Source organism: Gorilla gorilla, chromosome 7 (assembly GCF_029281585.2).
Source record: "Gorilla gorilla gorilla isolate KB3781 chromosome 7, NHGRI_mGorGor1-v2.1_pri, whole genome shotgun sequence".
Lineage (NCBI taxonomy): Eukaryota > Metazoa > Chordata > Mammalia > Primates > Hominidae > Gorilla > Gorilla gorilla.
The window spans coordinates 127,546,644-127,572,562 of record NC_073231.2 but is presented as its reverse complement, the minus strand read 5'-3'; the positions used below and the strand labels follow the sequence as shown (position 1 = coordinate 127,572,562).

Below are 25,919 nucleotides of genomic sequence, written 5' to 3'. Positions count from 1 at the left end.
AGTTCTCCAAACATTGCCAAATGTCCCTTGGGTGGAGGAAGAGAGTTCCACCTTCATTTCAGAACCTCTAGTCTAAAGTATATGTAGAAAGAGCTTTACAGAAGGGGAGATCTTACTTTAGGACAAACCTACCAGGGTCCAACCAATGGAAGGAAAGGCTAAAAATGCAAACCGGACCTCACTTTGAAGAGAAATATTTTCTTAGTCCCTCTTATGTATAAATAGTATACATTTATACTATTTATAATATAAATATACATTTATACTATTTATAATATAAATATACATTTATACTATTTATAATATAAATATACATTTATACTATTTATAATATAAATATACATTTATACTATTTATAATATAAATATACATTTATATTATATATAAGTCCCTCTTATGTATAAATAAAGAATTGTCAAATTCTTTAAACTTTGCAAAAATTAGAAAAGGTTTCCCCGACAAATTTACAAATCACTACTGCATATAACATACTGGGAGGAGAAATGAACATATTATTTTATTTATTTTATCTGACATCCTAGCATTCTCCATAAGGTCAAACACAATAAAATCGCTAACAATAAATAGATAGATGACAGGAAGACAGGTAAATAAAATCCTTGGCTTGATTAATTATAATACTATTACTGGGAGGGGAAAGACTGGAGCAAATTAACCAAGTGGAAGGAGATCAGACTAGGTATTTGTATAGTTCACAGTAACAATAATATTGTTCAAATAATTTTTTTTTTCTGTAGCTTTACTTTGTCACCAAAAAGTAAATAATTTGGACTAGGCAAATACCGAAATTTCTTCTGTTTGATAGGGGTCTTTAGTACTACTCAGTCTGGATTGAGGAAAAATAAAACATTTTCCCGAATATAGAAAAAGGACATTCCTGGAGAAAAAATGTGTTTCCAACAGTTCAATCAGCCCTTGAGAAAAGAAGGGAATGAGCAAGATAAGAAAGCCCATTTTTGCCTTGAGCTTGCTGTTAAGAAACTTCTGCCAGAAATGAAAAGGACAGAACTGCAGAGGGTCAGGACGATAAAGATGTGAACCATCTAGAAAGTTACTGCATCAACATAGTAATTCCTTTGTGCAGAAAAACCACATGAATTCTGTGATAATCATTTGTGAACGAAAGAAAAATATGTTGTGTTTCAGAGAAGAGTGAAAGGCTTTCAGCTCAGCATCATAAAAGCCACTATTAGAAAAGGGAAAAATACAAATCCCAAAGCAACTATAAAACAACACCAATAACAAATAATGGTTCCTCCATAAATTTATCTTGATGGTTATACCTTGTGTTCTATCTCACAACAAACTGTCAGCAGCAAGACATGCAGACAGATGTAAGTTTTGAACTGTTTAACTCCACCTAAGAGTGAAATTAGACCACAGTTTCTGTCTTCAATGAAACTTCACTGAAACTGATGCAGATCCCTCCTCTGTGATGTCATGGTTCTCTTCTCATCAGAGAATAATCTCAAATTCCTCTGTAACGCCCCTTGATTCTACAATTTTGGATGGAATTTTACACATAAAAATCACACAAGTGTGTTTACCTTCTCATAAAAAATCATTGTATAATTCACAGGGGCCCTTCCCTGCCCATGAAATAAGATAGCCTCCCTCTTCTCATTTGTATAGGTGCAGGAGGGCAGAAGAGGCCCCACACAGCTTACAGAAAGGAAGCCAGTTGATGCCCTGAATGGACAGTACATCACAATAATAAATCTACAAACAAACCATAAAATTAGAAGATGGTGAATAACTTAGGCAGAAGAGAACTTCCCATTAAAAAAGAGAGAGAGCTTCTCTGGGGTCTCCCATCTCTCTGGGAAGTAGTGTGTGGCAGTGTTGTCTTCATTCCACTGACAGCAATGAATGAGAGGTCAAGAGTCAGTGGGTTTGAATCTGAGCTCTCTGGCTTCTAGGTTACTGCCACTCAGCCAGGACCTCTGTCCATTTGCCTGTGCAGTTGCCTCCCCATTGGCATTGGTCAAAAGAATATTCTGTGCCCCTTTCCAAGAACTGCAGTCAGACACCAGTGGTCTAAGAGATATTCAGAGTTCTGGTCAGGTAAACTAGTTTCTTGTTCCAAGCCAGCAGGCATTCCCATGCTACAATTGCCAAGACTTATAGGAGAGGAGAGAGCGTTGGTCTAACCTATCCTCTTCTGAATGTAGAAGAATGTGTATTCTTTGGTCAGAAAGAGAGGGGAAGGGATCAAGAAAGACACAGTAAGAAAGAGAGGTTAAAAATAATGACAAGCATCTTATGAGATTTACAGTCTACAGCAATCTTTTGCATGCATATTTTCATTTTCCATGCCAGCACCATTTTTTTAAGATGTACTGTTTTTACACAGGAAAAAAATTAAGACTCAGAGGGGCTAAGAGGTTTATCCAAGTTGAGTGGAAAAACAAACAAAATATAAGAATTCCAAATCCTTGTTTTTTCTTGTTTCCTAGTACACAGGGACTTACAGATTTTGTGTGGAGATTAGTATTTTTGTAGGGTCTTCATTGGTCAGTTTTCTTAGGTGGACAGATAACCATTTTGCTGGATCCTATATCAATTCTGCCCTTTTCCTAACCAATTTCAATTCTTTCATTAGAGAAATGAAACAATTGACTGTCCCTCTTCTCTTCCCTGTCCTTGCTAGTGAGCCCCGACAAAGCAGGGAGGTGTGAAGTATCGATGAAGATGTGGAAGGTGTGTTGGCTCTTGTGCCCTAAGGAAACATGAATAAATGCGAGGATCACTTTCAACTGGTTGGCTTTGATTTGAGATCCCTATCTCTAGAGTTGGATTTCCCTTACTTATGTATCAATCATGCCCTAAATGGCCTACTTTGTCCCCAAAGTCTCCACTCCCTGAGCTGTCCATCTCATGTCACAATTTCTCTGTAATTATGTGATTTCTATATATCTTATCCACTCAACACCTTGGATACAAATCTTTCTATGACTGGGTCTGTGATGTTTACAGTGTGTGCCCTGATAACCACCTGCCTACTTGAACTTCTGCTGATTACCAGTTATCAGCTCATTGGTCAATTATCTTGTCAAATAATAAAAGAAACTGCTACCATTTATTGAGCATATGAGTGCCTTGTACTGTGCTAAGCACTTTACCTGAGTTATCGTATTTGCTTCTTAAAATATCCCTGTAAGGACCATGTATCTGGATCTCTGGATCTTGAATGTCTTTTACCCTTGGATTAGGAATGGGCGAATGAAAGAGTGATTTGTGAAAAAAAAAAAAAAAAATCTGTCAGACACAGATACCACTGATTCCACTTAAATATGGGCCAGCAGGATATGTCTTCAAATATGTAAAAGCAAAGAGATATGTGTTCAAAATAACTTGGCAGGAATATTTTATATAAGAGAAAATGAAGGTCTATGTGTTTTAAATCCTTATAATGCATGTATAAAAACCATAAATCCTTAAATTGCCAACTAAATAAATGCTTCGTAGTGACTTGCCCCTTAATCATCCAGGAAAATTAGATAAGAACTAAGAAGTTATAAGAGCTCTTCCTTTGGGACGTATTGTTTCACTTTGGCAAAGTGATGTGAGGTCGTGGGAGGGAAAACAAAGTGAGTTTTTTCTGCTTAGGCAAACATGAAAGTAAAAACTATCACCAGTGATTTTTGAGGCAATTGAAGCCTCTATATTGAAATGCATTGGGAGTTTGTTATGCTATTAGAAAAACACACAGTCCATTTACTATTATTTAACCACATTAATCATTATGATGAAATATGTTGTGAGTTAATTCATGAATTTCATACTTAGACGATTACAGTGCTGCATGGGGTAATGATTTTAAGCAGTGACAGGTAAACTTTTTCCATTTTGGCAAAAATGGATAAGTACAGATTTTCCTCTGCAGGGACCAGAGATTCTTGACACACCCAAACTTCTATAGACATATACCAGTAATGTGAAAATGGAATCCATCCATTATTACTTTAATGTTAACCTTCAGTTAAAAAAAATCTTCTACAAGGGTTTGACATCATTGCCTTGGCAATTATAAATTAAGCAGGGGCAGAATTCTGCCTATTCTAGGGAATCTAAATTCTCAGAAATTTCACTATCCAAGCTTATGATCTCTCCAAACAATCAAATGTCAGTTTTGAATGTCATTCCTTTTGCAGATGTCTTCTCACAATAGATGACAATGGGTATGGTGTTAATGGCTCAATGGTTCAACTAGGGTAGTGACTATATATAATTGCACATCACTGCACCCTACTCTGTAACACAGTACCTGGCACATAATAAAAGTTCCATATTTAATGACTATTCCAGGTCCTAATATCTGACACTAATTGCCTGTGTGATTTTGGGATAGTCATTTAATACATCAAGGGATTTGAACTTAAAGGGCACTAATATCTTTTCCAACTCTGATATTTTACTAGTCATTGACTGAAGTCCCTGGGTGTTCACCAGTTTACTATAATGACTACAGAGAAAAACAGTGTTCCTCCCAAAAACACTTAAAATGAAATAATCCCTATCTCCTTCATTCAACCAATTCATGACTGTTCCTCACGCAATCTATCATTTACCAGAGGAAAAGCCATTGCTCATCTTTTATAAAAAGTGTTCTCAAAATCCAACCCATAATGAACTAACAGTTTCTTGTCCAACATAGGAAACACATTAACCTGATTTGATTCTGTTCCCATTTTGGTTCTCAGAATTTCAATCTCCTTTGGAACCTTTATTATTACCATTTAATTAAACTAATCCCTCCCATACCTTTTAATTTGTTTAAACAAACAAACAAAAAACACTCTTTTCTCTACCACTAGGAGGCAGTGTTTCAGTAGGTCTAAGCTAAACAAAGACTGATCAGCCCAGAACACTGAAGTGGAATTTGACTCCTCAAACCTGAAAGTTTCCCTTAGACTTTGGTTCTTCAAGAAATAGGGGAAATAACATCTTTCTCACCAAGAAATAACCAATACATATCTTTTCACCATTAAATCACTAATAGTCCTAAAAGATACATGCAAACTCCTGTTGGAATAATTTTTTTAAAAAGTCTCTGCAGTTTATAGTGCTATTATTTGGGGTGTTCTTAATGTTTAATTTACTACTTACCCATTCAAAACAATTCATCATGCCATTAGTAACTTATCTATTATCATCAAATATTGAATGACACTTCTGTATTTTAAAGAATGTAACAAGTAATTAAAGGACAAATTCCTTTAATTCTTTAGAAAGTGCTTTAATTTTTAAGTGGAGGGTAGTAAGTTTTTAAGAAGGTCATAAGAAATGACAATGGGAAAGGAAAGGGCAGAGCATGTTCTTTAGTGCTAGGCCTATTTTATAGATTTATTGAAAACTCAAAGCAACTCCGTGAAGTAAATATTATTATTCCTATTTACAAGACAGAAAACTAAAGACAAGCTTTATTTAAGGTCAAATAATTAAGTGTCCAGGATTTCAATTAAGGCCTGTCTGATTCACCAATCTACTATACTAAGTTGTCTTGCAAATAAAAACAACAACAGTAACAATAACAATAAGTGAACTATAAAGCAACCCAAAATTTGATACAACAGTCTCTCAATTCAGTGCTCTAATCTTGATCACAGTCTGGAAATTCATCATTAATGAACACAAAGTCACTACTTGGAAGCAGAGCCAGGCACTGATTGTACTTAGGCACTGGAAGAACAACACGCACTGCATATTCACCGAGAACGTGTTTTTTCTAATTTGCATTGTTTTTATTATTAGGGACTTCTTTGATACTAGCCTTCCTAAGCCTCCTTTCCTTGATTCAAAAGGCCATCACCATTGCAGTCCTAAATTATTCTTTCCAAATGTAAGAAAATCATGAAACCTCTTGTCGTACCTATGCCCAAAGCCTAAGCCCCAGGAAGATAATTTTAAAAGTAATTAGAGTAACAGTTCTCACCACAGGCTTTAGGCCCCCTGTCTTAAGCCCCACAGCTAAGAAACTTGAAAACGTGCAGGCTCGTGAGCTTTATTTTTATCAATTCCATTTTAATATTTTACTGACCATCACCTATGCCTAGGTTTTCATAATAGCAAGTAAAATGGCTGAATCTTTGCACACTCATAGAATTCTTCTTCTCAAACTATAGAAACTACGGTAAGGGATGTCTGCAAAGAGACATGATTGAAACCATCCTTGCCACTGGACTTCTTGCAACAAAGCAAACAAATTTTAAAAGTAATACAATTAACTGCCAAGATATTTCTCAAATATTCAAATGGAGGAGCAGTTTACCTTAACCTCAATTACCTTAATAGAATTAAGGGGTAGAATTCTTAGAAAGTATCTGTTAAGTGCTTAACATGTTCTCGTAGAATAATAATAAAGTTAGCTATTGCTCTAGTTGTCTCCCCACAGTTTTTGTGTACTAAGATGGGTAGAGAAAAATTATCAGTGCTTATTGAAAAATAGGAGCTCTAAAAATTTGGAAAGAGATTGTGAGCCTGCAATTAGATCATCAAGAAAATAACTGAAGTACATCTGGAGTGTTGGTGCATTTCCTCTCAGAGTACTAATAAAGCATCCAACAGACCTCTTAACAACACAGAACCTCACCATCATCATAGTGTAATCTTAAGGAAGAAAAGGTACATGCAAAGCTCCCAGTCCACGGAGGAAAGGATTGAGGGAAAGAGAAATAAAATAAATGGGGATGGGGTAAACTCAGCCCTGCTGTGAAACCCTTTACCCTCAGTAGGTGAGTGATCATTTGTAATCACATCCTTTTTGATTTGGACAGTTTCCAGTGACAAGTTAAAGAGGAGCACCTAGACCTGAAGGACAGGAATTGGAGGAAAAAAAAAAAGGGGAAAAACAAATAGCTTTTTGCAGGAAATACAAATACACATACACACACACCCCATTTCATGTAATGGTGATCGTGTTGCACATATTTATTGCAGAAAATGTAAAATGTGGAGCAGTGTCTTAAGGTAAAGGAAATAAAGTTAAAGTACATTGCACACTTCTTTTTCAGGCTCTTCCCATACAGTCTTTTCCCACCTCCCTTGGCTGTTATAAAGAACACCAAAATAAAAAGATTACCGTCGACAGCCAAATCACTGCAGCCCCCAGTTGAGGACAATGAAAACCCTAGACTAATGTCTATGGGGAATCTCTGGAGTCATATGGTAGACTACCAGTTTTCGGGTGCTTAAATAGTCAATAAAAATGCCTATGACTTTTTTTTTCTTTCCAGGACAGTTCATTCTCATTATGCAAGATCATCCTAAGCTACTGCCAAATTAAATAGTCACCATAGTGCCTCCAATTTAAAAGCCAGAAAACATTTGCATTCTGATAAAATGGCTTCCATGGGATGAAGATCCTTTGACACCCACAATCCTCTAGCACTTTAAAGGCTGTTTGCTGAGAATCTTCTCTGACTTTGGGGCTCCCCTGTTTGCATTCTGTTAACAGTTTAGCAACTGGTCACAGCATAATTAGCCATTTGTTTCTTCAGCTAAGGGGCCAGTGGTGAATGTGGCTTCTAAGCCAAGAGCAGGGCCCCACCCTGAGCAAATCTGGCCTTAAAAATAGGCCTTCAAAAACCTACTTCTCAGTTGCCAAATGCTCCAACATAAACACTGCCCCTTTTTTGAAAGCAGGATGGATCAGAACTAGATCAGAGTATTATTGCTTTTGCCTTCAGTTCTAATCTTCCAATGAACAATGGGGGGAAAAAAAGGCCCAGACCAGAATGTATTGCTGACCAGCCTGTCAGAAACTGATGTTATCACAGAGCTGATACAATAAGAGAAGATTAGATTCAAATGTCCTTGGATATATATTTACTTACATAGACAAACATTTTTATACTATATACATATTCACTTTCATGTAAATAAACATTTATATGTATGCATATATCTGAGAGAGACTTTAACGGAAAAATGTGAAAAACTATTTTAAGTGTTCTTTATCTAAAAAAAGACTAAATCATACACTATATTTCATCAAATGAAATTTTTTTAAGTGTTGTTTGTAAGCATTTGGAAAGGAAAGAAGCCTTTATTGTGACCAAATTATTTCTTTTTTATTCCCTCCATTTCTAATTTTATTTATTTACTGAACACATATAGCACTAATATGTGCCAGGTACTATTCTAAGCACTCTATAAATAACTTGTTTAATCATACAATGACCCTATGAAATATGTACTATTATTATCCTTACCTGACAGATGAGGACACTGAGTAGAGAGAGGTCAAGTAACTTGCCGAGGGTCACACAGCTACCAGCGGTCAAGCTGGAATTTGAGCCAGGCATCCCATCTGTGAAATCTGTGTTCTTCACTTTGCTTCCTCCCTAAGTGAAAATTAATCTCATTTTAAAATCTTCACAGATGAGGAAGTTAAGTTACATGTTTATATAACTAATCTATTTAACTCATGCCAAATCCGAACCAAAATATGGAAATAACTTATGCCAACTAAGGACAATAGCACTAACAAAGATATTTTCATAACACATTTATTTCTTTTAAAATTAACACCCTGTCCGGGTGCAGTGGCTCACGCCTGTGCAGCACTTTGGGAGGCTGAGGCGGGCAGATCACGAGGTCAGGAGATAGAGACCATCCTGGCTAACACGGTGAAACCCCGTCTCTACTAAAAATACAAAAACTTAGTCGAGCGTGGTGGCACGCACCTGTAATTTCAGCTACTCAGGAGGCTGAGGCAGGAGAATGGCATGAACCCGGGAGGCGGAGCTTGCAGTGAGCCAAGATCGCACCACTGCACTACAGCATGGGCGATAGAGCGAGACTCCATCTCAATAAATAAATAAATAAATAAATAAATAAATAGATAGATAGATAGATAATAAATAATGAAATAAAATAATAAAATTAACACCCTAGCCAGGCATGGTGACTCACATCTATAATCCCAGCGCTCTGGGAGCCAAAGTGGGAGGAGCACTTGAGGCCAGGAGTTCGAGGCCAGCCTGAGCAACACAGTGAGACCCCATCTTTACAAAAAATTAAAAAATAAAAATTAGCCAGGCATGGTAGCAGACCCCTAGAGTCCCAGCTACTCAGCAGGCTGAAGTGGGAGGATTGTTTGTGTCCAGGAGTTCAAGGCTGCAGTGAGCTACAACTGCAACACTGCAGTCCAGCCTGGGTAACAGAGCAAGATTCTGTCTCTAAAAATAAAGATGAAAATCAAAATAAATAAATTAAATTAAAACCAGCTCTCTTCAATCTTCCTATACTCTCTTTTTTAAAGAAAAAAATTTTAATTTTTTATTTTTTTTGAGATGGAGTCTCACTCTGTCACCCAGGCTGGAGTGCAATGGTGTGATCTCGGCTCACTGCAACCTCTGCCTCCAGGGTTCAGGCGCTTCTTCAGCCTCAGCCTCCCGAGTAGCTGGGATTACAGGCTCACAGCACTACGCCCAGTTAGTTTTTGTATTTTTAATAGAGATGGGGTTTCACCATGTTTGCCAGGCTGGTCTTGAACTTCTGACCTCAAGTGATCCACCTGCCTTGACCTCCCAAAGTGCTGGGATTACAGGTATGAGCCACCATACCCAGCCACAATCTTCCTATACACTCTAACTTGCATTTCCTGCATATATGGTGAGCAGCATAGCTCTCTGCATGCATCACCAGATGGTCCTCTAGACCTCTCTGTTCAACAGTTAGTACAGCTGAGTCACTTGGTACTTCATTCCCAATTAAGATTTACAAAGCATATTTAAAAGAGGAAAATCACACATTGGTTACCAGTTCATTGTAAAATGGTGCAAAAATCAGATTGATAATAAAATGTTTTATTAGGCACTTCCTTTTCATATCTGCTATATTATAACTTGTCTTGATTTTAGATAAAAAGGCCCTTCTAGAAGCATCTATCTAAAGTCTATACAGGTTATGTTCATGCTGTTATAAAATTATAAAGTCTAGACATTAGAGTTTGCTGGGATTTGACTTTAAACTATAAAATAAGAAAAAAGATGATCTTGGCAAGGAAACAATGAGATAATATTCTCGATTTTCACAATATTCATTCATTTGTGTGTGTGTGTGTGTGTGTGTGTGTGTGTGTGTGTGTGTGTGTGTCTGTGTTGTAGAATTTCTGGAAGGAAGTTAAAACAACAATGACTAAATCTTGCTTGATGATGACAGTATTTAATTTATATTTATTAATGGCAATAGTAATAATGGACCTTATTTTAATGTCTTCAATCTGTCCCCATCTCTCAAACCATACCACCACCACCATAGTTCATGGTTTAACACTTCTCACTGTCTAATCTTGTCTCCTCCCCTATTTAAATTATGACTGATAGATTGATCTTTCTGGAACACATATGTCACTTTCTGCTTAAAATATTTCTGTGATTCTCTAGTCTCTTGACGACCAAATTATAACTCCTTAGAGGAGTATTTGGGATTTCTACTACTTTATTACTACCATAGCCATGTTTCAACCTCTTATGTTTTGCAAAAGCATGCTTTCACTTATGTGCTTTCCCATATGTTATTCCCCAACTTGAGACATCATACCCATATCCTATCCTCACCCAATCTGGCCAATTTCATCATTCTTCAAATACCATCTCTGGTATACGCCAAAGACTTTTTCTGATCTTTTTCTGATCTCTCTCCTTGTCTGACTTAGATGGCTTTCTGAAAGGTTATAATAGCACCATGTTCTTATCTCTATAATCCAGTCAATTACTTATCCTTTTGGAGAACATTAAAGACCTTCATTATATGCTTAAGTGTCTATGCACTCCAGTAAATGTGAACTTTTTGAGGGAAAACGCATTTTAAAGCATTTTTCTTTCAATACCTCGCAACTAGCATGGTGCCTGGCACAGTGATCAATAAATGCAGAATAAATGGCCAAATTTCAAGAAATCACATATACATAAGAAAATGTTATGCAACCAACAAAATCACTGAACTGTGTATAATCCACTAGTCAAGGTTCTTCATAGAACAATGGCAGTCTTACGTATAGCCCTCTCAGGGTTTTGGTATCAATAAGAACTTACATACACAGCAATAAGATAGCCATGTGTGATGTTAATATTCACAAATAACTTTCATAAATAAAAGTGCAAGCATGTGTGCATTCAAAACTACATTAGTAACATCCAAATAAATTGTTACAAATCTTTTCAAAATATTTGGTAATTTTTTCCAGAAGTTCCATCCTCTTTTGCATTAGATGTTTAAATACCTTCAAGTAGATAATCTTTTTTTAAAACAACTTCTAATTAAAAAGTGAGGATAATTAGGCCAGGTGCAGTGGCTCAAGCCTGTAATCCCAGCACTTTGGGAGGCCAACGTGGGCAGATCATGAGGTCAGGAGATGGAGACCATCCTGGCTAACATGGTGAAACCCCATCTCTACTAAAAATACAAAAAATTAGTCGGGCATGGTGGCGGGCACCTGTAGTCCCAGCTACTCGGGAGGCTGAGGCAGGAGAATGGTGTGAACCTGGGAGGTGGAGCTTGCAGTGAGCGGAGATCGCACCACTGCACTCTAGCCTGGGCGACAGAGTAAGACTCCATCTCAAAAAAAAAAAAAAAAGTGAGGATAATTAATAATTCCAAAGATCACTATCTTTTAGAATCATTGTGCAAAGACATCCTTAAAAGTTTGTAGCAGTAAATTAAGTAGAGTTAACATTTTTGAAGATGACTGAGTTAAGCCTGTCCTACTATTTGTAATTAAAATTTCTTTGGGTGTGTGTTTGTTTATTCTCTGTTGTCCACATTAGATTGTAAGCTGCCAAAGAAGTACCTGAATTTCTTACTATAATCAGTCAGCACAAAGCAAATATGAAAGAAGTGTTTTAAAATCTTCCTTTCAGCTTCAACTTCTGAAGGAGATGATTAATTCATGAAGAACAACATATGCTCATAAAACATCAAAACCACCTGATAAATTCACATATTTGAAGAATCAGAAATCCGCAGAAGCATCCAAAGACAGAACCATTCAAAAGTGACTTGATGATCTTTAGCTCTCCTTGAAAGCATTTGCTGATCCTAGAAGGCACTATAGGTTAGAAATCTGGACTTGTCCCAGGAAGCATCCTACTGGGGGACAGAGAAACAAGGAGACCTTCAGGGAGTTGCATAGAACTAAAGTGCCAAAATTGGAGAATTAAAGGACATTAAGCACAGACTCTGTGTCCCTCTTATGACACTGCCATGTTTGGAGGTTATAGGGTCAGGATACCAGAAAGCTAAGCCAATTGCCTCTCAGAGACAGAGTAGAAATTATTATGACCACTCAGGGCTAAGAAGAAAAACACCTTCTAGGCTCCCAATTAGAAAGCACTGTAAGGCCAGGCTTTAATCAGAATTAGACTGCTTATTACTAAAATTGCAACTAGCCTCTCCCCACCCCAGTTTATAATTGGATCCCATTCCAACCCACATGCATATACACAATTGTCTATTTATCTAGCAGAGGAAAGAGCAAATTTTGTGTGGTGAAAGAAAACAACTAAAAATGCTAAAAATTTTAGCATTCAAACATTTTTAAGAAAATAAACAGGACTATATGATTGACATCCAAACACACACACACATACACACAAGCATATCCACAGATGATCCACACATTAGAATTAGCACAGATTTTGAAAGAACTATCATAAACAAAGTTTAAGACAGTAGATGAATTATCAAACTAATTAAAAGGTAGAAAATTTCAACAAATAGTAGTATATATAATTATAATTTACAAATATCACATGAACATTCTAGAAATTAAGGGCTATGGATAGGTGATAGAGTTTGGATATTTGTTCCCTCCAAATATCATGCTTAAATGTGATCTCCAGTGTAGGAACTGGGGCCTGGTGGAAGGTGTTTGGGTCATAGAAGTGGATCCCTCCCCTGAATGGCTTGGTGCCCTCCCCATGGTAATGAGTTCACACAAGATCTCATTGATAAAAATTCTGGGACCTCCCTGACCTCACTCCCTCTTTCACCATGCAAGGTGACTTCTCCCCATTCACCTTCTGCCACGAGTAAAAGTTTCCCAAGGCCTTACCAGAAGCCAAGCAGATGCTGGTGTCATGCTTGTACAGCCCGCAGAACCGTAAGCCAAATAAATCTCTTTTCTTTATAAATTACCCAGTCTCAGTTATTCCTTTATAGCAATGCAAAACGGATGAATGCAGTAGGCTCATCAGCAAGTAGACATACTTGTAAGACAAATAGCAAGTAGAAGATAAGACTAGTAATTTCAAAGACAGGTGAATAGAAAATATATATACTTAAGTAAAGAAGGAAAGGAAGAAAAGGATGACAGGAAAAGAACAAAGTGTAAAAAATATATCAGACACATTTGAACGGTATAACACATGTATAATAAGATTACAAGAAAGAAGAGATAGGAATGAGAGAGAAGCACCATTTGAAGAGCTAATCACTGATAATTTTCCAAAATTGATTAAAAAAAAAAAACCCAACTCACCAATTTCAGAAGCCTACTGAAGAGTATATAAAACACTGAAAGAGTACATAAAACACTTGGTCATATTGCAGCCAAACTACTGAAAACCAAGATAAAAATAAAAACATTAAAAGAGCCAGAGGAAAAAAAGACAAATTTATTTCAAAATATACCCCAAAGCACTGACAGCTGACTTCAAAACAGAAATAACAGAAGCCAACAGACAATTGATTGACATTTTTACAGGGCTAAAAGAAAGTAACCATCAACTTAGAATTGTACACATAGGGGGAAAAAATTTCCAAAATGTGACTAAGATTAAAAACACTTTTGATTAACAAAACATGTCAAGTATTTAATGCCAAAAGATTTTCACTGAAATAAATGTAAAAGAGTTTATCAGATGAAAGGAAAATTACACTTCATAGAAACAAAGAAGTTCAGAAAGGAAGGAAGATCAATGGAAAAGGTGAATATGTATGCAAATATAAACAGATATTGACCTTATAAAGTGATATTTTGAATACCTCATTGAATTTAAAATATATGTAAAAATGAAATGCATGATAAAACATTGTAAATGGCAAGAAGGAATTCAGAGTTTAAAAGGTCTAAGACTTTAGCAATATTGAGAAAATAGTAAAACTAACATTTTGTACTAGATTATAATAAGTTAAGAATTCATGTTATAATCACTAGCTAATCTCTAAAAATAATAAAATTATTTTATGAAAAACAGGTATATATTATAGGTAGAACAATTTGAGCAAAAAAGAAAGGAATTGAATAATATGGTAATATAACCCCAAATATAAAAATCAATATCCATGAGTCCATACTAATATAAATAAGTGATTGAAAATGAGTAAAAGAGCCAACTATCTCATGAAGAAGAATTCCAAATAATTTATGTAGATACTTCACCCTCAAAAAGGTAGAGTATAACTCCCCATTCCTTAAGTGTGTGCTGCACATAGTGATTTCCTTCCAATAAATACAGTATGAAAATAGGGAAAAACTAACTTTACATTACAGAAAACCAACACTGCTTCAGTCCCATAATGAAAATGAACATCAACAACAATAAGTAATATTGACAGAATATACCTTTTATGTGAAATGAAAATGGTAGTTTACCTCTGTGGTCTTTCTCAAACAGATTAGCTCCAATAAAATCATGAGAAGACCATCAGACAAGTCCCAGGGAGGGGCATTGTATAAGATACTTGACTAGTACTCCTTAAAACTGTCTAAGTCCTTTTTATGCTCATTGAATACAAGTACAGTCTGAGAAACTGTCACAACCAAGAGAATCCTAAGTAGTCACGAATACTAACTGCAATGTGACACGAATGGATCCTGGAACAACAACAACAGAAACAACAACAATACATTAGGTGAAAGCAAAACAAAGAAAATCTGAATCTATCTGGAGGTTAGTTAGTAATAATCATTAATTGTAGCAAATACACCACACTCATATAAGGTGTTAGTAACATGGGGAAATGGAAGTAGGGGAAGTGAGAATGTTCTATACTGTCTTTGCAATTTTTTTCTGTAAATCTAAGACTGCTAGAAGTAAAAATTTTAGAAAAGGGTGATAGATGACAAAATACAATAATAAAACAATGTTTTATTAATTTAAAAGGAAAAGGAGAAAGCAATGAATAAAGATGATTAAAATAGAAAAAATAGTGAGAAAAATTTAAAAATCCATATTTATTATTTATTATATTAAATATAAATGGACTAAATCTACATTTTTAAAAAGCCCTAAAATTACCAAAATCAACTGTTAAATGCCTACTCTAGGCTTCTTGCAAAAAACAAACTTTAATTTCAAGTATAAAATACAGTTGAAAATAAAAGTATAGACATAAAGATACCATGCAAACACTAACCAAAAGAAAACTGATTTAGCATATTAATATTAAACAAAGTAGACATGAAGCCAGGAAGCATTATTAGATAAATAAATTTAGTAATGATAAAGGGTTTAATCTAATAGGTATCAGTGTATATGACAAATAGCAATATCTGAGAATATGAAGACAGAATGGAAAAATAGAGAAAATCTAATCATAGAGACAGACTTTAATACATCACTCTAGGTAGCTGAGATGGCAAGATATATATGTTGTGAAGAACTGTTTTATTCATTTTAGGATGTTTAGTAGCATCCCTGGCTTCTACTCATTAAATGCTGGTAATGCTTCCCATTCCCCAATTATAACAACTAAAACTGTCTCCAGATATTTAAAAATCTCTGCTGATTGAGAATCATTTACTACATATATATTTATACATATTACACACACACACACACCACATATAAAGTTTATATGTAATATATTACATATAATATTGCATGAAATATGTAATATATATTGCATATAATATACATTATACTAATGTATATATGTATATACACAGACATAAACATGTCTACATGTAGTATATATAAAATGTATACAGATCATATGTAATATATATAATATATAATATATGTAATATGTAATAACATATTACATATAATATATATGTAATATGTAATAACATATTACATATCATATATATGTAATATGTAATAACATATTACATATCATATATATGTAATATGTAATAATATATTACATATAATATATATGTAATATGTAATATATTACATATAATATATATGTAATATGTAATAATATATTACATATAATATATATGTAATATGTAATAATATATTACATATAATATATATGTAATATGTAATATTACATATAATATATATGTAATATGTAATAATATAATATATATGTAATATGTAATATATTACATAGAATATATAATATATGTAATATGTAATGATATATTACATAGAATATATAATATATGTAATATGTAATATATTACATATAATATATATGTAATATGTAATGATATATTACATATAATATATACCCACATATGTATATATGCATGTATATACACAAACATATGTATAGATACATAAACATATGTATTTGTATATATAACACATATATGTATACACACAAAAATATACTCACACACATATACACACTGAATAATACAATAAACAAACTTTACATAATTTACATATTTAGCTGACATTGCTGCCAACAGGACAGAATTCACATAATTTTTGGCTCTGCATAGAAGCTTAGACCAAGATACACTGTATGTTGGATCATAAAGCCTCAACAAATATCAACAAATGAAAATAATTCAGAGTATATTCTTTGACGATAAAATTAACTTAGAAATAAATTATAAGCCATCAAAATATATCCAACTACCTGGAAATGATGTACTTCTAAATGATCCATGAGTCAAACAAGAATTAACAATGAAAATTTTAAAATATTATAGCTGAATCATAAGAAGGTATAATATAAAATAAATGTGATATGCTTTAAAAGTAACACACAGAGGGTAATATATAATCACAGAATGAAAATATTGTGGAAGAATAAATACTAAAATTAAATGATAAATATGTTTTTATCTCAAAACGTTGTTAAATCAAATTAAATTTGGCCCAAATCTGCCTCTGTTTGCAGTGAACTGTATCCTAATATAATTTGTAAATAAACTGCAGTCTAACTTGAGAGTATATTCTTGTAACAAGTAACTGACGCTTTGAGAATCACAGTAGGTGAGCTTTCAGCCAATCACAGCTGCAAATTGCTCATACGTGTTCAAATAAGGCAAATGTCAAGCTGTGACCAATTGAGCTATTTCTGTACGTCACTCTTTTCCTGCCTATAAATACTGGCTGCCCACATTGCTGGGTGGTGCTCCCTGAGCCTTTATTAGTTCAGGGTGCTGCAAAATTCATGAATGTTTCTTTGCTAAAATAAACTCTGCTAAATTCAATTTGTCTAAAGTTTTTCTTTTAACAAAGTCATAACAAAATTAAACCAAAATAATTTTTAAATAATAGCAATAAGAATGGGAATTAATGAAATCAAAACAAATGTGTAATAAAAAAACCCAGCAAAGCCTTTGACTAAAATGATTAATAAAACATATAAATACTTGGCAAAAATAAATAAGACACAAAGACAACATAAAATACCAACATCAGAAATGAAAAAAGCAACATCATTATTTGTAACAAAGGACTACTATTAATAATTTTAGCCATTGAATTTGATAATTTGGATTAAATTGACAAATCCCTTAAAAAACACAACTTTGTGAAACTGATACTATATATATTTAAATGTAAATTACATTAAATACACATTTATATTGTATATATTGATATACAATTACTAATTGTATTATATATTTATTAATAATAAATACAAGATAATCAATATAATATTATATTGCAATGTATGCTAAATTTTTTGATTCTGTCATTGAAAACCTTCCTAAAACAAATGAAGATGAAACTATTTGTACTAGTTAATTCTTCCAAAAAATTAAGAATAATACCAATTTTACACAAAATCTTCCAGAGAAAGAAAACAGAGGAAATACTTTCTAGCAATTTTTATAAACCCAGGATAATCTTTAAAGAAACTGAAATTTCAGACTAGTCCCTCTCATTAATATAGTTATAAAAGTCCTAAATCAGACTCAGTGATATGTAAAATATATAATATTTTTATCCAAATACCCTCAATAGTAGAACGAATCAATTGAGGTGTATTCACACATTAAAAATACTCTCTCTGTGTGAGAGTGAATGAACTACAACTACACTCAAGTAACAAATAAAATGCAGAATAAAGAAAATCAATCCCAAAAGAATTTACACGGAATTGTCCATTTATGTAATGTTTATGAGCAAAACTAATCTAAACTAATGATATTAGAGGTCAGGATATGAATTACGCTGAGAGAAGATAGTGACTAAATGGGGGTGTGGGCATGTCTTCTGGGGTATAGGTGATGTTGTTTCTTGAGCTCAGAATTGTTTGCATGAGTATATTCATGCTGTAAACATTTATCATGTTCTAGACTTTTGATGTGTGAATATTTCTATATATATGTCATACTTCAATAAGAAGTTTGATTTTCTAATTCTTCTTTTTACACAGCTTCTCTATTGCCAGAAAACTCTTAATATATCTGTGAAATACATTTTGATTTCTTTTTAGGTTCATACTTGAAGTTTCTTTGCTCTAATTCAGCATTAAAAATTCTAAGAGATTCTCTGCACCACATTGATGTAGGTATGATTTGGCTCTGCGATCGCTATTGAGCCACTTTAAAATTGTTCCCCGAGGTCTCTCTCTTATCTCTTTCCAACTCCCTCAGAAAACCGTTAGTGACATTGGAATCTAGGCAGTTGCACAACCCTTTTAATGTCAGTCTTGGAATGAAGACTTTATGCATCACTAGCTGTGTGCATGTATAGTGAGGTAAAATTAATATCCTCTGTGTTGTTTAGTCTATATTTCATTGGCTGGCTGCCTAGAATGACTAAGGAAACTGCCTGTAAAGTTACCCCTTCCCCTCAAAAGAAAAAAGAAAAGGCAAACTCTGGAATTATTTTTACCAAAGGGAAAATTAATAAATGACTTAAAAAAATAAACTAAAAGGAGAAAAGGGAGTCCTCATGCTCGTAGATTCCTTTTTTCTCAAAAGGAAAAGTACTTCATTCAGGCATAGTTGTAGTCAAGCCAAATTGTCACCACGCTCTGGTGATTTACAAATTGAGGGATGATATTCACAGGCAGTGCTCGTCTCACTTCAAATCTTAATGCAAAGTTAATTGTATATCCTGCGTTATGTTCTACAGCATTTCAAGTGATATTGATGACACTAATAATATTATGTAAGGCAATTCTCTGAAAATCCATGAATACACCTTTTAATTAATCTGACCTTTGGAAGGGCTATGGTCCTATTATATACTGTAAAATAGCTCCGTGTAAATTAAGCTGTGCCTGTGTGTGTGTGTGTGTGTGCAGCTACTGTATACATACTCAATTACTAAATGTCAGGGAAAAGATTAAAATGTATTTTCCTCATAAACTGTTTCCAGTCATTGCAGTGCCTGAGGAGAAATGATTCCCTTTTCTGCTGACCTCCCATATAGTTTCCAGAGACCTAAATTTTCTTCTTTTGGGAGGTTACATTTTGTATCTTGTGTACACTACAGCTTTAAAGACAAAAGAAGCCTCCTTGATGTTTGGAAGAACGCTATACATGTTTTATTGTTTTATATCCTCTGATTATTGGCAGCAGTTTTGTTTGAGGTTTCTACTGTCCTCCTTTATCCATCAGATGCTTAGGGACACCTTTAACTGATGCAGCAACCTTCAAATCTTAGCATGAGCTGTTTCAAAGAAGGTGCAATTTAGGAAGCATAGAGCTTAAAGGAAGAAGGTACATTACTGGAATTAGAAGTATAACAAGGAAAAATACATGTTTGTTATTTCACATTGAATGACATTTAGGTCTGCAATCTTCAATGCTGGAATGAGATATTTTGTTCAGACTGAACTTAAACATGTCAGACATTAAATACAATTTCCCTGCTCACTGAGACTAGATATACATGTAGGCTCTAGGAAACCATAACAAGCTGTTGCCTTTCTCTCTTGAGGTAGCCCTCCTGACTTCGCAGGCTGACTTCCCATGCTTATCTGATGGTTTACTCATATGTTCCCAATACTGGAAACACTTTGTTCCCTGCTGGTGTTTCCCCTTCTGGCTCTCCAGATGGTTTTTGATCTTATGTCTCGAAGTATCTCTCTTTTTCTTCTCTCTCCAGTGACCAATCTACAACTCAAGGGCAGATTGTTTTGTCCTTCCCTCCATTTAGAAACTCTTCACCGGCCTGCTGCCTCCTCAGTTTCTTGCAGTCTAGTCCTGCTTTGTGGGCTTTCAAGACTTACTGAGCAGCAATAGTGTAACAATGTGAGTTCTGATGCCAGCTGCCCGCATTCAAATCCTGGTCCTCTGCTTACTAAGACGGCAACTTCAGACAAGTTCCTTAACATCTCTTTGCCTAAATTTGTTCATCTATAAAATGAAGCTAATAATATCATATATCTGGAATTTTTGAATGGATTCAATGAAATAATACATGCAAAAGACTTAGAATGATGTTGTGTATATAGCAAGTAGTCAGTGAATATTGCCCTTTACCATTTGATCACCTTGGTCAATAATCCAAGAGCACCTAAGCTTATAATATTTTGAACTCTGTCAGTATAATCAAATCTAGTATGTAATATAGAGCATATGTTTATCCAAGAACAGTACAAATAACTTCAGGAATATTAAAGACTAACGATATAGAAAGTACATTTGGCAGGAACCATAATGACCAAAGTCTAAGAGTAGGAGGAGAGGGAGCAAGAGAAATGGTGATCCTGACTGCTTTCTATCCTCTCCAATATCATCGTTCTAGCAGGAGACGGTGGCTCATGCCTGTAATCCCAGCACTTTGGGAGGCCGAGGTGGGAGGATCACTTGAGCTCAGGACTTGGAGACCAGCCTGGGCAACATAGTGAGATTTCATTCCTAGTAAAAATCAAAAAAATTAGCTTGGCATGGTGGCACACACCTGCAGTCCCTAGCTACTCACAGGCTGAGGTGAGAGGACTGCCTGAGCCTTTGAGGTCCAGGCTGCAGTGTACCATGACTGGGTCATTGCACTCCGGCCTGGGCAAAAGAGGAAGACCTGACTACTCTGTGACACAGTTATCTTATATATATGTGAAATAAAAATAATAAAATAATGTTATTATTCTGAGAATGATATCTAATAACTCAAAAGAAATACTCATGGCCTACATACCCCGATTCTTTTCTTAAAATATACTGTAAATATTTATTAAATTTTACTGTGCCATGTCTTGTGTGAGGGACTTAAGGTACTCAAGGGACTCAGAGTCTAGTAGCAGAGACACATGCCCTACTTTCCTACCCAATTTAATTCCAAATATAGTGTGATAGAGACTTATAGAAAAGTATGGAGGCTGGGCGTGGTGGCTCATGCCTGTAATCCCAGCACTTTGGGAGGCTGGGGCAGGCAGATCACTTGAGATCAGGAGTTCAAGACCAACCTGACCAACATGGTGAAACCCCGTTTCTACTAAAAATACAAAAAATTAGCTGGGCATGGTGGTGGGTGCCTGTAGTCCCAGCTATCTGGGAGGCTGAGGCAGGAGAATTGCTTGAACCTGGGAGGTGGAGGTTGTAATGAGTTGAGATCACACCACTGAATTCCAGCCTGGGCCACAAAGTGAAACTCTATCTCAAAACAAAACAAAAAAAGGTATGGAGCAATAGGGAGTTAGGGAAGAATTTTTTATTCATACAAATTTATGACGTACATGTGCAATTTTGTTAAATGCGTAGGTTTTTTTCTTTTTTTTTTTTTTTTTTTTTTTTTGAGATGAGTCTTGCTCTGTCACCAGGCTGTAGTGCAGTGGCACGATCTCGGCTCACTGCAACCTCCGCCTCCCGGTTCAAGTGATTCTCCTGCCTCAGCCTCCCGAGTAGCTGAGATTACAGGCAGGTACTACCACACCCAGCTAATTTTTGTATTTTTAGTAGAGACGGGGTTTCACCGTGTTGGCCAGGATGGTCTCCATCTCTTGACCTTGTGATCACCTGCCTTAGCCTCCCAAAATGCTGGGATTACAGGCATGAGCCACTGGCACCTGGCCATGTGTAGATTTTCATGGCGGTCAAGGCTTTTAGGGAATCCATCACCAAGTAATGTACATAGTACTAACTAATTTCTCATCATCCTCCCTCCTTCCGCCCCCTCACCCTTCAAAGTCTCCATTATCTGTCATTCAACTCTCTGCACAAATGTGAACACATTTTATGGCACCCACTTATGGGTGAGAACATGCAATATTTGTCTTTCTGTGTCTGGCTTGTTTCATTTCAGTTAATAACCTCAATTTCCATCCATGTTGTTGAAAAAGACATGATTTTGTTCTTTCTTATGGCCGAATAATATTCCATGGATATATATGCCATATTTTCTATATCCATTCATCTGTTGATGAACATTTAGGTTGATTCCATATCGTTGCTATTGTGAAGAGTGTTGTGATAAACATGAGTGTAGGTATTATTTCGATGCATTGATTTCTTTTCCTTTGGGTAGATACCCAGTAGTGGGATTACTAGAATGAATGGTACTTCTATTTTTAGTTCTTTGAGAAATCTCTATATGGTTGTTCAAAGGAGCTGTACTAATTTACATGTCCACCAACAGTGTATTAGAGTTTTCTTTTCTCTATATTTTCATCATCATCTGTTATTTTTTGTCCTTTTGATAACAGACATTTTGACTGGGGTAAGATGATATTCCATTGTGGTTTTCACTTACATTTCTCTGATGATTAGGGATGCTGAGCATATTTCATATGCCTGTTGACCATCTGTAGGTCTTCTTTTGGAAAGAGTCTATTCGTGTCCTTTGCCCGATTTTTAGTGGGATTATTATTATGATTTGTTGTTGCTGCTGTTGAATTAAGTTCTTTTATATTCTGGATATTAGTTCCCTGTTACACAAATAGTTCGCAAATACTTTCTCCTATTCAGCAAGTTGTCTCCTCACTCTGTTAATTATTTCTTTTGTGGTGCAGCAGCTTTTAGTTTAATGTAGCCCCATTTCACTATTTTTTTTTCTGTTGCCTATGCTTTTGAAGTCTTAGTCATAAATGCTTTGCCTAGCCCATAGTCTACAAGGCTTTTCCCTAGGTTTTCTTCTCATACATATAGTTTCAGGTTTTACATTTAAGTCTTTAATTCATCTTGGGTTGATTTTTGCATACGGTGAGAGATAGGGGTCTAGTTTCATTCATCTGCATATAGCTATTCAAATTTCCCAGCATAATTTATTGAAGAAGATTTCCTTTCCCCAGTATATGTTATTATCAGCTTTGTCGAAGATCAGTTGGCTGTAAATATGTGGCTTGATTTCTGAGTTTTCTATTGTGTTCCATTGATCTATATGTCTATGTTTATAACAGTACCATGCTTTTTTGTTACTTTAGCCTTGTAATATAATTTAAAGTCAAGTAATGTGAGGCCTCCAGCTGTGTTCTTTTTGTTCAGGATTGCTTTGGCTGATCAAGCTCTTTTTTGGTTCCATATGAATTTCAGAATTTTTTTCTAATTCTTTGAAAAATGACATTGGTATTTTGATAGGGATTGCATTTAATCTGTAGGGCAGTATGGTTATTTATTTACTTTTGAAGAACGAGTCTCACTCTGTCACCCAGGCTGGAGTGCAGTGATGCGATCTTGGCTCACTGCAACCTCTGCCTCCCAGGTTCAAGCAATTCTACTGCCTCAGCCTCCCGAGTAGCTGGGATTACAGGCACATGCCACCAGGCCCGGCTAATTTTTGTATTTTTAGTAGCGACGTGGTTTCATCATGTTGGCCAGGCTGGTCTTAAACTCCTGACTTCAGATGATCTGCCTGTCTCAGCCTTCCAAAGTGCTGGGATTATAGGCATGAGCCACCGTGCCTGGCCAGTAGGGTCATTTTAACGTTATTTCCAATCCATGAGCAAAGGATGTTTTTCCATTTTTTTGTGTCATATATAATCTCTTTAATCATTTTTATAGGTTTTTTTTGTAGAGATCTTTCATGGTTGTTTACTCCTAGGTATTTTTTGTAGATATTATAAACGTGATTGCCTTATTGATTTCTTTCTAGCTAGGCTGTTACTGGTATATATACACACTACTGATTTTTGTACATTGATTTTGTATTCGGCAACTTTACTGAATTCATTTTGCAAACCAAAGAGTTATTTGGTGAAGACTTTAGGTTTTTCTAGATATAAGATCATATCATCAACAAAGAAGAAGAATTTGACTTCCCCTTTTACAATTTGGATGCCATTTATTTCTTTCTCTTACGTGATTGCTCTGGCTAGGACTTTTAGCACTATGTTGAATAGGAGTGGTGAAAGCAACCATCTTTGTCTTTTTTCAGCCCATAGAGAAAATGCGTTCAACTTTTCCCCAATGAGTATGATGTTAGTGGTGGGGTTGTTTTACATTACCCGTATTATTTTGAGATATGTTTCTTCTATGCCTAGTTTGCTAAGGGTTTTTATCACGAGGAGATGTTGAATTTTATCAAATTCTTTTTCTGAATCTACTGACATGATCATATGGTTATTGTCCTTGATTCTGTTTATGTGAAGTATCACATTTATTGACTTATGTGTGTTAAACCATCCTTACTTCCCTGGTATAAAACCTCATTGACCATAGTATATATGTTTTTTTTAATGTGCTGTTGACAGGATTGCTATTTTGTTGAGGATTTTTATATCTATGGTCATCAGAGATAAAATAGTTTCTTTTCTTCTTGTGTTCTTGTCTGGTTTAGGTATCAGGGTGATACTGGCATCATAGCACGAGTTAGGAAAAGTTTCCTCCTCCTGGACATTCTGGAAAAGTTTTAGGAGGACTCGTATTACTTCTTCTTTGTACATTTGGTAGAATTTGGCTGTAAATCTACCTGATCCTGAGATTTTCTATGTTGAGAGATTTTTTATTACTGATTAAATCTCTCTGTTCATTATTGATCTGTTCAGGTTTTCTATTTCTTCCTGATTCAATCTTGGGAGGTAGTATGCTTCCAAGAGTTTATCCTCTAGGTTTTCTAGTTTGTGAGCATAGAGTTGTTCATAAGATCTTTTGTGTTTCTGTGGTAGGAGTTGTAACATCTCCTTTTTCATTTCTGATTTTGTTTACTTTGATCTGTTCACTTCTTTACTTGGTTAGTTTAGCTAGCAGTTTATTTTGTTTATTTTTTGAAGAACCAACTTTTCTTTTTGTTGATCCCTTGTACTGTTTTTGTTGTTGTTGCCTCTATCTAGTTCTGTTCTGATCATTATTTCACTTCTGCTAATTTTGGGTTTGGTTTGTTCCTTGAAGTGCATCATTAGATGGTTAGTTTTTTATTTTTATTTTACTTTAAGTTCTGGGATACATGTGCAAAATGTGCTGGTTTGTTATGTAGGTATATAGATGGTTAGTTTTTAATCTTTCTACATTTTTGATGTAGGCATTTAATGTTATAAACTTCTTTCTTAGCACTGTTTTTGCTGTATCCCAGAAGTTTTGTTTGTTGTGTTTCCATTTCTGTTTGTTTCCAATTAAAAAAAAAATTCACCTAAATCTCTTTGTAGGTCCAATAGTCATTCAGGAGCATGTTGTTTACTTTCCAGGTATTTCTATAGTTTCCAATGTTCCTCTGGGTATTCTTAGTGTTTTCATGTTGTGATCGGAGAAGATACTTGATATGGTTTTGGTTTTTTACATTTGTTGAGACTTATTTTGTGGCTTAAGATACGGTCTGTCTTAGAAAATGTTCCATGTGCTGATGAAAATAATGTATATTATGCACTTTTTGGGTAGAATGGTGTATGTTTGTTAGATCCATTTGTCTAAAGCCCAGTTTAAAACCAAT

General features: G+C 35.0%; 1 long non-coding RNA gene across 2 annotated transcripts in view; it reads left to right on the top strand.

Moving 5' to 3' along the window:
* The first annotated feature begins 18,783 nt into the window (after nt 1–18,783).
* The window catches only part of LOC129524068 (uncharacterized), a 28,455-nt gene continuing 21,319 nt past the window's right edge, over nt 18,784–25,919 (top strand). Inside the window, exon 1 of one of the 2 annotated variants that reach the window (XR_008667726.2) lies at nt 18,784–18,870. This is a non-coding gene — a long non-coding RNA (uncharacterized lncRNA). The remainder of the gene's footprint in view (nt 18,871–25,919) is intronic. The other variant, XR_010134892.1, reaches the window with a different exon arrangement.